The sequence below is a fragment of the Pavona decussata genome, unplaced genomic scaffold (assembly GCF_977016875.1).
Source record: "Pavona decussata unplaced genomic scaffold, jaPavDecu1.1 SCAFFOLD_238, whole genome shotgun sequence".
Taxonomy (NCBI): Eukaryota; Metazoa; Cnidaria; class Anthozoa; order Scleractinia; family Agariciidae; genus Pavona; species Pavona decussata.
The window spans coordinates 43,716-56,839 of NW_028145643.1; the positions used below are offsets into that span (position 1 = coordinate 43,716).

Here is a 13,124-nt window from a genome sequence, read left to right on the forward strand (position 1 = left end):
AATACACGTCGGCGTGAAGACATTCATCCTTCAAGACCCAAACTTAGCCCCGGAAAGATAACTTTTAGATACTCCGGAGCGATTTTATTTAACTCATTACCTGAAACATACAAACGGGAAGCGTCCTTGGAGGCTTTTAAGCGACACGATTATGCATAGATTTTTCTTAGTTTGCAAATGTTTTATTTATTTTTTCTATCTTGTAATTTTAGCCCAAAAGTGTTTATTAGAGTCATATATATTGTAATTTTTTCTCTCAGACCACAAGTTTTTAGACTACAAGCGTTCATTGTAATTCATAACTTTTCTATAATGATTTTAGGTGTATACAGGGCCCCTCAGGATAACAGCCCCGTAGCTGATCGGGCCATCCTGTCTTAAATAAAGTCCGCTTAATTACATTTCGTTTCGTATACTTTTTGTCGAACATTGGCTCACCTCTAATCCCCCCAACCCCTCACCCCACATCCTCCACCCCTCACCCCTCACCCCCGAAATAGACTTGCGGGAAAAAACGTGGCTTTAGTTAGGTCGCCAATTTCTAATAAAAATGTGTCTCAACCAACTGTTTTTTACGCTCTTTCGAACGGATTTAGCATGTAGGAAAATTTCCTTTGGGGTAGGTTTTGTGCCTCCCGTGGGACCAGAATCATAGAACGATACCTAAGGGGGGTAGGGAAATGACCGGCTGATAGCCGGTTCGATGGGTATCATTTTTGCGACTGTTGAGCTGCTGTTGTCGCTGTTAGCCAGGGCTGAGTTTCTCGAAGCATGGTTAGCGCTAACCATTGGTTAAGAGGTATTAAAACCTATAGGTTGTCATGGCATTTAACCTGGGTTAGCGCTAACCATGCTATCCGAGTGAATCCAATCGGGCGACAGGCCGGCTAGATGTTCCGAGCATGGCGTTATGACGTGTCTCGTTTTGTGTCAGCGGAAGAGTCCATGAAAACAAAATGGCGGATTGGCGGATGGGTTGGAAATGCCGACGGATAGATTTTAAAAGAGAATTAGGGAAAAGTGTTTTTATCCTGATCAAGTTAAATAGTCGTTTTTCAGCCATGGACAGTCTTTATCAAGAGACTAATCGGTGAGTTTTTTGCCCTGTTCTCGTGTCGATAAGCTTTGAGCTTTAAGCTTACTGTTATTAACAATTATTCTAAAAAAAAGAAAAATACAAAGCAGTGTATGGCGTTATTTTCCAAATTGAAGTTTTGTTGAAAAATGCATGGTTACCCCCAATTTTCTTTCTGGATACAAATAGTTTTAAACGGCATAACAATATCCCCATGTTAGTAGGCATCACCCATTGGAAACCCAAGTATTTTGAGATGCACAGAATGTATGCGCAGTAATAAAAGTAGGCACCGTCCTTAACTTTATGAAATGTAGTACAAACGCTTATAAAAGGAGCCTCTATGATCTTCAAGAACACTTCAATTAAATGACGTGGGACACTTATGCACCAGTCAATTGAAACCCCCACCCCCCCGGACCCGGGACAGATAGGGGGATAATAGGGGAATATAAGCTCTTTTGATCAAAGATCTGTCCCCTGGGGGGGGGGGGGGGTAGATAAGATGTGTTTTGCTTCTTTATATGTCCCCACCTCGGGGAATCAGGGAGATTTGACTGTGGTTGACTGGTATCGAAGTCCGTCACGAAGTCAATCGATTGCACGTTGTCATTTTTGCGCCATCCATATTGGCTTATATTGGCAAAATGCTTCGCAAAATTTGGTTTAAAGACAATTCAAAAGTAAGAAGAAAATTCATTCCAGTTTTATGAAAACTCTGCCTACAAATCCATGGTACAGCCATGGGTACAAAAATGGCCTTCGCCTTTGCCAATATCTCAAAGGTAAGGTTGAAACAGAGATTTTAAAACCACTCATTTGGAAATGATATATAGACGATATATTTTCGCTCTGGACTTTAAGGAGCTCGGAGATAATGCAGTTCATTGAGCAAGCAAACAAACACCACCCCACAATTAAATTTACGGCTGAAATTTCAGAAACGGAAACATTTCTGGATTAACAAACAGTTATAGGCGAAAGATTCAGAAGTAATTCAGTTCTTGATGTGCGTACGCAGTTCAAACTTACTGAAACATTTCAATGTACACACTTCTCTTCGTGCCAGCCACCCACCAGGGGTAAAAAAAGGCTTCATCAAAGGCGAAGCACTGAGACTTCTCAGAACAAACTCTTCTAAAAAAAAATATTTGAAAAGCAAATTCATTAAAATCCTACATCACACCTACAGGAAAGAGGTTATCCCAAAAACCTTGTTCAAAGGACCCTCTCAGAAGTGCAATTTGAAAACAGGAAACTAGCACTCCTTCAAAAACCAAAGGAGAACAAACGAATCTTGCCTTTCGTTACACAACACCACCCAGCAGTAATGAAAGACTGGCATTTAATAGAGCAACAACCATTGCTCAAACAAATCTACAAAGATCTGCCCCTCATATGTTACATTGAGGGGGCGGTCAGTCAAAGATATGCCAGTGAGAGCCAAATTTTGCGCTAGGGTGCCATGCAGGTCTGTTACTCTTGTACCCAATATGATTGCTTGTGATAATCCTGGCTCTCCTATAGAGTGGTTCCATTTCAAATGCATGCGACTTGTGGATGCACCAAGTCAAAAGCGGCTTTACACTGACTGTGCTGTTTAACATTTTCTAAGCAATCACTGTTCAGAAGTGCTCTGTTGCAATGTGAAATTCATATTCTTGCAAAATTAAATAATCTGCAGCAAGTTTTGTTCAGATGTATTACAAGAAAACTATTGCCTTATTAAAGTATATTTTGCTCCTGATCAATTAAGTGTGAACGGTTTCATTTTGTTTTGTTTTGTTTGGTTTGGGGTTTCTAATCCCTTGCCAATTTGTTCCCAGGGGTAGGGGAATTTGATCTCAAGATTTTCCCCCAGGGGCTGGAGGTTTTGGACGGTATGATTTGATCAGGGCCTTTGTCAAATCCCCCTATCTGTCCCGGGTCCGGGGGGTGGGGGTTTCAATTGACAAGTGCATTAAACAACTGATGGCTACAGTGTTACTTTTTAATTTAATTAGTAGTTATTATCTTTTTTTTATACTGTCAAACACTTATATCATGAGCCTGTGGCTCGGGGGACTGGGAGACCACCCCCTGTGTATTTGACACTAAATAAATTACTTACTTACTTACTTACAGTGTAGATTTAAGAAATATGCTCTCTGCGTATTTTATATAAGCTTATAGTTATTAGCATAGAGTTGCACCACTGCATGGTCAATTAATTTATCCTATTTTGTTTTATTACTCTAGCACCCTATGATCTTAACATTATGGCCTTTGCTTTTGTGGATTAACTGCGAACAAGTCGAAGTAAAAAATAGACCATGGTTTTATGCCTTTATTATAATTGAATCTTATTTTTTTACATGGGAAAAATACATGTAACAGGTGTAAAATTGACTCATAAATAAAGCAAGCCACCGTCAAGTTCAGTTGTTGTATCCATGAAAACTAATTCTCTGGATGTTTTTATATCTGTTCTTACTTAAGGCTAATCGTTGGAGTACAAGGACTGCTGAGTAAGTTAGGTACAACACATCAAGACTCGTTACATGGTAAGAGAGCATTAACATGTTTAGAATAGTTCCCATATCTCCCAACTGGTTTGTTTGTCCCTCTCACCCTTCCCCCATTTCTGCCAAGGGTTTCATTCCACAGCACTAGCTGGGCATTGGGCATTCCCCCCTCCCATCCCAGTCCCAGTCAGTCAACTGACTTGATACGTCTTGGGAGTAAAAAATTTATTCAGACCATGCCCACAAAACAGAATTCTGGTACCTTTTAGGGGACCTTTTCATAATTTCTGAAGATCACCCCTGTTACTTTTATATAGGAGAAACCCCCCCCCCCCCCCCCCTCAAGGCACTTTGCTAGCCATACTGTAAGAACACCGAGACTTTCTTCCCAGGGTCCTTTTCTGATTCTTCTTCAAGAAATCAAGAACCCTAGTTATGGGTTGAATCCCAATCAAGCATGAATTTTTTTCAGGGTTTCTTTTCGCAACTGCTTAAAGTTGTGTACTGTGAGGATCTTTCTTCTATTTGATCTTTCATCCACTGTTCAAAATATATCTTTCGTATATGTACATTTATTTAAATCAATTTAATATTGTACACTTTACTGCCCATTGATAAAAAAAATTAATATAGCGTTAATATTGTGCACTTTAATGCCCCTCCTTTACAGGAAATTTCATTCATAACACATTTTAGGTGTCATACAACCAGCCAAAACCAGGGTTCTTTCCCATGGAAAGAAAAAACAATTTTCATTCTTGGTGATCATTTCCTTTACTCTTATGATCTGAATGTTTGATGATGTACTGTAAAGTTCTGATAGTAACGACCCTCTTTACTTTCATTATAAAAATTAGCAGCTTTTGGGGCTCGTTACTTTTGGGGAGTCATTATTTTTGGGGAACAAAAAAAAAAACATGAAACAAAGCTAGCACTAGCTCTTTTTTCCAAAATGAAAAATTATGTCATTCACACAGAGCTCAAAGTACAACATGCAGAATAAAGACCATTCTGATGTAAGAGTGCCAGACGACATTGGGGCTTGCAGCTCCAGGCCCAACAAGCAAGATTCAATAACTCGATGTTGCATTCAATGCAGAATTTAAGAAGAGTGTTGACAGACTCACTACGGAACACTTGTTCACAAATCCAGAGCTATTTATAAGTGAAAAATTAAGCGCTGGTTATCGATGTGTGCTTTTCACTTTCACTAAAACACCCAGGCGAATCCACTCTGGGTAAAGATACGTCGGTTCCTTTGATGCAACATGGCCCAAGTGACCTTAGATCAAAAATCCGGATTTGGATTTTTCCAAAGAAACACATCCTAAATCTTCCATGGATTAAGTTTGATTATTTGATTATTATTTGTATTTTAGTAAAATGAAATAGATAACAATAAGTACACGATGAAAATTCTCGAAAAAAATTTCCAAGCCCCCAGCAGGAATCGAACCCACAATCTTCCATATACTAGTTTGGATGCTCTTATCACTGATCTATGGGTCATTCATATGGTGAGCAGGTCAGGCTTGAGGTCACCTATAGCTCAGTGGTTAGAGCATCCAAACTAGTATCTGGAAGTTTGCAGGTTTGATTCCTGCTGGGGGCTTGGAAATTGTTTTCCGAGAATTTTCATTGTTTACTTTTCATAGCATAGGGTGGTTGGCTGGTTTGCTAAATTTTAGTAAAAGCTAGTAAAATATGAGACAGGCTATTTAAACATACAACAATAATCTGTCTGTAAGGATGTCTCCAATAATAAAATTTAACCTCAGAAATTATTTTAACTAATAAAATAATAATCATCCAGTCTTCATGAGCAGCAGCACCATATAATGACAAACTTGTTGCCATGTAGAGTCCTCTTCTTTTGGAATAAAAAGACCTTGTGTTAGAATTGTTGTTTTTGTGGCTGATAACATTGATTCTTTTGGCAGGAACAAGAGGGAAAGGAAAGAGAAGAACTTTTAAACAGAAGGTTTACAACTAATGTAAGCTACATTATTTTTAGTATGTTAGATGTGTGTTTTTACTTCCAGAATCAGTGGAAGAAATCCCCAAGTGTTACCATTCCTGAAGATGAAAGCCATCAGAATCGGAATTCTTATGAATGCTGTTTTGCCCCGTGTTAAGCTTACTAGGTGATATTGGGGGTTATAGGTTAACCATCTAGAGACCAGAATCTAATTTCTCCTTACCTAATGACTACATTTTCAAACATACAGGTCATGAGAAACAAATAAATGATCACAAAAGATGACATGTTCTGATATTTAAACAAATTTTCCCAGCTAGGTATCATAGAACAGAAAGGAGAGTAAATACCTGTTGATATTTTGCAAGGTTTGAATACCCTTTTATAGAAAGTTAACGTTAATTTCGGACAAAATAGTGTCAAAAATGTGAATCTGCTTGCTAACGGCTGAAAGCTGTTCTGAGACGTTACCTTGGCCTTATAAATATTTTAAATTAATATGTCTCCTAATATTTGCTTAAATTACGCTGAATTTTTACTTGAGTGGCCAGTCCCTCAGCTTGCACAGAATTAACTGCTATTTGTGAAAAGGTTTCTGTAAATGGATCAACATTGGGGAGAAAAACACTTCCAGGCCATTGCAGTAAGCAGGTCGTTTTCCAGAAACAACTCATTCCTGTAATTTAGTAAACCACCTAATTGAAGATCCTTCTTTGCTACCTCCCGTTATTTAGATTTCTCCAAAGTTCCGCTTGATATTACCAACAAACTTTTTAATTCACTCTTTTTGCCAATTCTTCTCTACGGATCTGAGGTATGGGCAATCTATGATAAAGATGATTTCAGTACTTGGGAAAAGGACGTAATTGAAAAAACGCATATTTTTGTTTGTAAGCAATCCCTAGGAGTAAATAAACGATGCCCAAACGTTGCAGCTAGAAATGAACTAGGAAGAATATCTTTGAAATTGAATATTGACACTTCCATTCTTAAATTCCGGATACATTTACAAACTCTACCAGAAAATAACATTGCAAAACAATGTTTACAGATTTCTAACGAACTGGCTGACAAAAACCAGCCAGGTTTGTCACAGAAAATTAAAGTGCTATTCAAAGAGTATAATTCTAATTCCATGGTTTTAAATAACAATAACTGTAAAGCGTTTATAAATCACGTCAATCAAAATATACGCAAAGCATTAATTAACCATCAATTCTCATTTCTTAACTCAAACAGAAAATTGAGCTTTTACAAGTTTTTTAAAACTGACACTAAACAATCTGTATTTTTAGATGCTATCATAAATCCTCTCCATAGAACCGCTGTAAATAAATTTCGCTTAGGAAACCATCAACTTCATATTGAAACTGGAAGATATACTGTCCCCAAGACTCCTGAAAATTTAAGAATTTGCACTTTTTGCCAAACTAATGATGTTGAAAACGAGTCCCACACTTTCTTCTTTTGCACATTTTATGATAGTTTTCGAATCAAAATTCATGATGAAATAACTAGAAAATACTAATTTTTTGAATAACTAGATATTAATTCAAAAATTTTGTTCCTCTTTAATAGTATTGACCCATTTATTTGTAGATCAGTTGCTGCTCTTGTCTATGAAATCATGAACTCTAGATATAAGAAGTTATATAGCTTATGAAACCGTATTAGAAGTTTACACAATTATATAATTCTCTAGTTTGTATAAGGTAATGCCATGTATAGATATGGAAATACCTAAATAAATTGTTGTTGTTGTTTGTAATTAGTTGTGGTTTTCCAGGTGAACTTATGTAATCAGCTGTTCTTTAGATCTAACAGATATCGTGAGTAGCTTGTATATTGCTTGTGTTTTATAGGCTATTATATAATCACCAAGCTTCTTGAGAAAGCCATAAGTTTGTAATCCGTATTCAAAAGCGATATGGGGCGTCAATTTTTCGGTCCTTTTTGTGCAGCAAGCGCAAGAGACTCTCGCGCTGGATATACGTAAGAACACCCAGGCGATATCTCTCGTTCAGAACCAGAACGCGAATATCAGCCAGGTCATCCCAAAAAGACAAATAGAAATCGGTGGCCAGGCTGTCAGAGCCAGGCGATTTGCCGGTCTGAAGGCCCTTCAAAGCGGAGAAAAGCTCGTCTTTAGTAAATAAGCCCTCACAACTGGCACGCTCAATATCATTCAAAGAAAATTCTCAGTATCAATCAAATCGGTTTGGATCTGCATGTCAATAGAATTATCCTTGGCATGCAGATCACGATAGAAATTCTTAAAAACCCGCTAAATATCAGCCTGTGAAGTTTTTTCGCTACCATCAGTATCAACAATGGAATCAAACGAGTTTTTCTCCACACGCTGTTGCTCGAGGCGAAAGAAATACCGCGTGGGCTTTTCTCCTTCCTCGATCCACTTGGCACGCGATCGAATTTTAGCGCCCTCCGCCTCACGAGAAATGAGAGACGAAAGAGCGCTTTCAACATCTCGCAATTCGGAAACTACAGAATTATCACCAGCATGGAAAGCACTTTTAGCACTTTTAGTTAAAAAATTCCGCTCACGAATTACAGATTGACACTAACGTGTGCAGTAATTAATGCAAGCAGAACGAATGACAAGTTTCAGATCATCCCACCAAGCCCCCAGAGACTCAAAGTCGGCAATAAGGCCCGGTTCGTACGTCGAACTTTACATGAGCCGAACCTAATCATTTGGTTCGGCGCATGTAAAGATCGACGTATGAATCAGTTAGGATCGACAGATTTGTATTTGGGTCGACCCACCGTTCTATTCGACTGCGCCAGTCGAATAGAACGGCAAAAGTTCGACTTCGATTCATACGTCGAACTTTTACATGTGCCGAACCAAATGCATACCTTACGTATAAATTATATAAATTATATCTATCCCAGAGGTCTGCGCGTTCCGTCGACTTGGCATGCGCAAAGGACTTCATCTGAACAAGATGGCGGGAAAAGGGGAATGTGCTTGTTCTTCTTATTTAGAAACAATAAATATACTTGTCTGAGATGCCAAAGATTAAAAAAAAAAATCTATTCTTGATGTGCACACGCACTTCAAACCGACAGAAACTTTTCCAATACAGGCTATATCAAAGACGAAGCGTCAAGACCTCTTAGAACAAAATCTTCAAAAGAAAACATTACTCTATTCAAACAGAGATTACGCTACAGAGGTTACCTCGATAACCTTATAGATAAAACTCTCTCAGAAGTCAATTTCAGCGAAAGAATGTCGGCATTTTGCCGTTTGTTACGGAATATCGCCCTTCTGTGCCTAACCTAAAACCATTCAGATGAGTAAATGGCGCTTGATAGAAAATCAGCCTCTGCTAAGAGAGATCTACAAAGACCGTTCCCTACTTTTGTACTGAAAAGGGAGATCTTTGAAAGACGTACTCGTAAGAGCAAATTAGCATTGAAGGTCATATTCTTCCTATCTCGACCAATAGGAGCCGTGTTTGGCCTTACCTCATTATTTTAATAATAATAATAATAATAATAATAATAATAATAATAACAATAATAATAATAATTTATTCACTTAATATAGCGCCTTTTAACATTAAAATGATCAAAAGCGCTTTACATGAATTTAAAAATTTTTATATAAAAATATAACTATAAAGAATTATAAGAAATATCAATACAAACTTATACTAAAATAAACAATTGACCACCCCCAATGCCATTTTACCAAACAAGCTCTTCCACGTCAGAATTCATCTTTTCCCGCCATTTTTAATCTTGTTGAGAAAAAACAACAGCCGCTGACCACGAAAATCTATTTTTCGACTTCAGTTAGGTTTGACGTCTGAATCAACTGCCGAACTTAATTATTTGGGTCGACCTTAATAGGTATTAGGTTCGGCTCATGTAAAGTTCGACGTTTGAACCGGGCCGTAACACTCTTTTCGCGATCAACAACAGAAGAAATCTCACGCTTAAACTCAGGATCAGCGAAAAAGAGCGGCATTTTATCTCCAAACACCATCTCGCTTATTTGAAAAACCATCAAAAGAAAAATCGAGAACTACAAAATCATGATCGGAAAAAACACAAGGTAAAACCTTGTTTGAACAAACAAATTTAAACAAAGAACGAGACAGCAAAAAAACGATCAAATACGATTAGCCAGCGAGTAATCAGAATTAGACCAAGTAAAAGAAACAAGGCGCGGATTCAATTTGCGCCAAACATCGCTTAAACAAAAATCGGACAAAAAGGCACCAGGACACTTTTTGTCCGACAGCAAAGTATTAGCAGAATAGCGATCTAATTTGTTATCAATACAATTTTAAAAAAGTCACCAGCAATAACGCGAGAACCATTAGAAATAAAATAATCATGTAAACACTCAAAAAAGGTTTTACGCTCTGAGACAGTGTTTGGAGCATAGATATTAACAACATTAAGACTCGTAGACCCTAGTAGCACCAATGCACTTTAAACGCGCCCGTCAGAATCAAATAAAAAGTGAAAGATATGGCCTGAAAATCTGGGAGAGACAAATAAAGCTACCAGATTTGCCAGCAGATTTGCCTCTCCCAAAAGAGCAAAAGCATTGGCCAGGCCAACAAAGAGCGATTTCGTCCGCGACCTTCTTAGTGGGCACATGAGTTTCTTGTAATAAAAATAAATAATACATTCAAATGCTCAAGCTCGCGCAAAACAGTGAATCGCTTAGCAGGGGTGCCAAGACCCCCAACCTTTAAAGATACAATTTTCAACGACATTGGTGCTACTAGCGCCTAGAATGACGCCTAGCCCTCACCTTCACAAACTCATGATCAGAGTCCTCGTCAGATGATTCGCGATCGTGATTATGATGATGACGATGGCGCTCACGCTCCGCCTTTTCCTGTGTAGTTCGTTTACGGTCCGAGGATGGTTTTTGGAAACTTGAAGGCGGTGGCTCACTCGCTGCTTTCGGCTTGGGTGGCTTCTTGGGCTGTTGTTTTACAGAATCCTTTGAGTCCTTGGAAGACTTGGACGAAGGCTGCTTGGACACCGATCTCGCCGCCTCGGCAGCTTTAATGGCCTCCGCTTGCTCTGGTGTACGAGAAGCCACCTTGGCGTAAGAAGGCGATGCAGCAGGCGACGAAGCTGAGTCCGAAATGGTCTCCACATCATCGAGGTTTAGAGATCTGCCAGACTTGTTAACCGCATTCGCGCGATATAACAAAAACGGACATACTGAAACGTGATGGTCTTTTTCAAGACAAATAGAGCAAAGGGGCGGTGACTGGCAATCTGCAATCCTATGCCCCGGCGCTTCACAATTAAAGCACCGGAACGATGAGCATTTTGCGGCCACGTGTCCAACATCCCCGCAGCGATGCACATTTTAGGTTGAGATGGATACCAGATTCGTATTAACCCGCGCGCAACAAAAATAGTTGGCGGGATGGGCAAATTCAACTGCATCTTAGCAGTACGCACACCGTTGTAGATATTAGCGGCGACTCTGTCCCGACGGAAAGAAAAAACCTTGCCATAATGCGAAAGTCGACCGATCAAAACAGTGTCCTGTAATTCAGTAGGCGCTTCGTAGATCTTAACAATCATCACACGATTCTCACAGTCGCTTAAGAAAACTGTGCAGCCAGCAATCGATACGGACAGGACACCAAGGGCAACGTTTTTCGTATCGGTCGATCGAAAGCTTTCCACCCACGTGTTATCTGACGCCCGTTGCTGGATAGGCAAAATTTCATCTACGTCAATACCGGCCGCAACAAAACCGTTGATAATCTCTTGGCTGCTCACTTGTCAGTGTATCGACCGAAAAAACGAAGTCGCACACGGCGGTCGGTGTCCTTCAAGTTCTACGTAAACTTCGGAGCCGATTCGTATCTCGTACAACTATTAAATAAATCACGTAGAAATTTCGGTGCGCCTATAGGTTTTTCAGGAACGTCTTGGGACGCATTCTCAGGCATAGAACAATCACCTAAATCCTTAGGTGATGGCGAAAACAACTCAGGCTTACAGGTGTCATCACAGGGCGTCTCTTCAGGGACCTCATCAACAGCTTTCGAAATAGGCCTTATCACGGTTTTCGACGCCATTTTGACGAGTAGGCAAACACGCTTGAATTAACAGTGTTTGTTTGGAAATCCGATGTGAAATAATTTTCATAAAACATCGCTTCTGAAAAAATTCATGAATTGGAAACTTTTGGCATTAGAAAAAAGATTTTAAGAAAAAAATGGAGGGATGTAGCTGTGCCAGAAAGCGTCCAGTCGTGTTTTGAACTTTCCATGCATTTGTCTGAATTTTTTTTCCCGCGAACTATTTTTAGTAGCAGTTCACGGCTGGTTTGCTATACAGACAAATGTATGGAAAGTTCAGAGCACGAATGGACGCTCTCTGGCACAGCTACATCCCTCCAGTTTTTTTTCTTAAAATCCTTTTCCTAGTGCCAAAAGTTTCCAATTCATGAATTTTTCCGAAGCGATGTTTTATGAGAATTATTTGACATTGGATTTCCATACAAACACTGTTATTTCAAGCGTGTTTGCCTACTCGTCAAAATGGCGTCGAAAACCGTGATAAGGCCTATTTTATTCTTCTCAGGAGACGTTTTGTGTTTGTGAGTCATAATGAAAGTGACGAATCCCGCAACTCTCAGCCAATCGTATCAAACCAAAAAGGCCAGAGAAGCGATCCCTTTCGTGCTAGCGCTCACATCCTTAAATTGAGATTGAGTTGCCACACTAAAATACAAGCTGAACGGTAATTTGATGCAAAATCCATCGTTTCTGTAAGACCTGGGTCATGTTTTCTCGGTTAAAGCTCCTACCCCAGGACTCTCTCCTCAGTCTGGTTTTTCTCCACGGTAATACCTGATGTCATTTTACAGAGAGGTAAGGGGTGGGTGGGGGGTAATGTTCTTATTGACGTTTGTTTGTGATCATTTAATAAAGGTAAACAATTGTTGCTATGGAAAAAGTTGCATACTGCTGATTAGATTTCTTAAATCTCGCTGCTTTAACGCCGGAAATCGAGTAAGATTATTTCAAGACAGTATTCCCAGGTGTTTAAAGGTTACAATTTTGCTATTTTTAAAAAAATGACTTTTCCAACTTAACTTCACGTTTTTGAGTAGAAGACCACCTTAAGGGTAAAATAATGGCTAGAGTTGTGGATGGTAGGAGTTAACTTTTGACCTTACGATGGAAAGAATGACTAAGGTTGAGACCTCCTTGCCTAGGGGCTAATTTTTGAGCATGGGGTAAAAAAAGTGGCTATGGTTAAGAGAGTTAAGAGTTAATTTGAGCTTAGGGTTAAAGAATGGCTAGGACTAAGAAAGCGCTAAATTTGGAGCATAGGCCCAAAAAATGGCTAGAGTTTGAAAGCTTAGGGTTAAATTTTGAGTTAAGAGTTTATAAATGGCCCGACTTAAGAAACTTTTTGGTTAATTTTTGGGCTTAGGAGTGGAAGGAAGCTTGGGGTTAATTGTTGAGTTTAGGGCTACAAAATGGCTAGGGCTGAGAACATTTGGGGTCATTGAGTGACAAAAAAATTTGAAAGTACAGACAAA

The 13,124-nt window shown here is 39.1% G+C and overlaps 1 pseudogene across 1 annotated transcript in view; it reads left to right on the forward strand.

The window, feature by feature from the left end:
- The first annotated feature begins 950 nt into the window (after window positions 1-950).
- Window positions 951-13,124, forward strand: part of LOC146457588 (allene oxide synthase-lipoxygenase protein-like) — a 33,899-nt pseudogene continuing 21,725 nt past the window's right edge. The window contains exons 1-3 of the transcript XR_014858428.1: window positions 951-1,090; window positions 3,554-3,618; window positions 5,520-5,573. The product of XR_014858428.1 is annotated as an allene oxide synthase-lipoxygenase protein-like (transcript). The remainder of the gene's footprint in view (window positions 1,091-3,553; window positions 3,619-5,519; window positions 5,574-13,124) is intronic.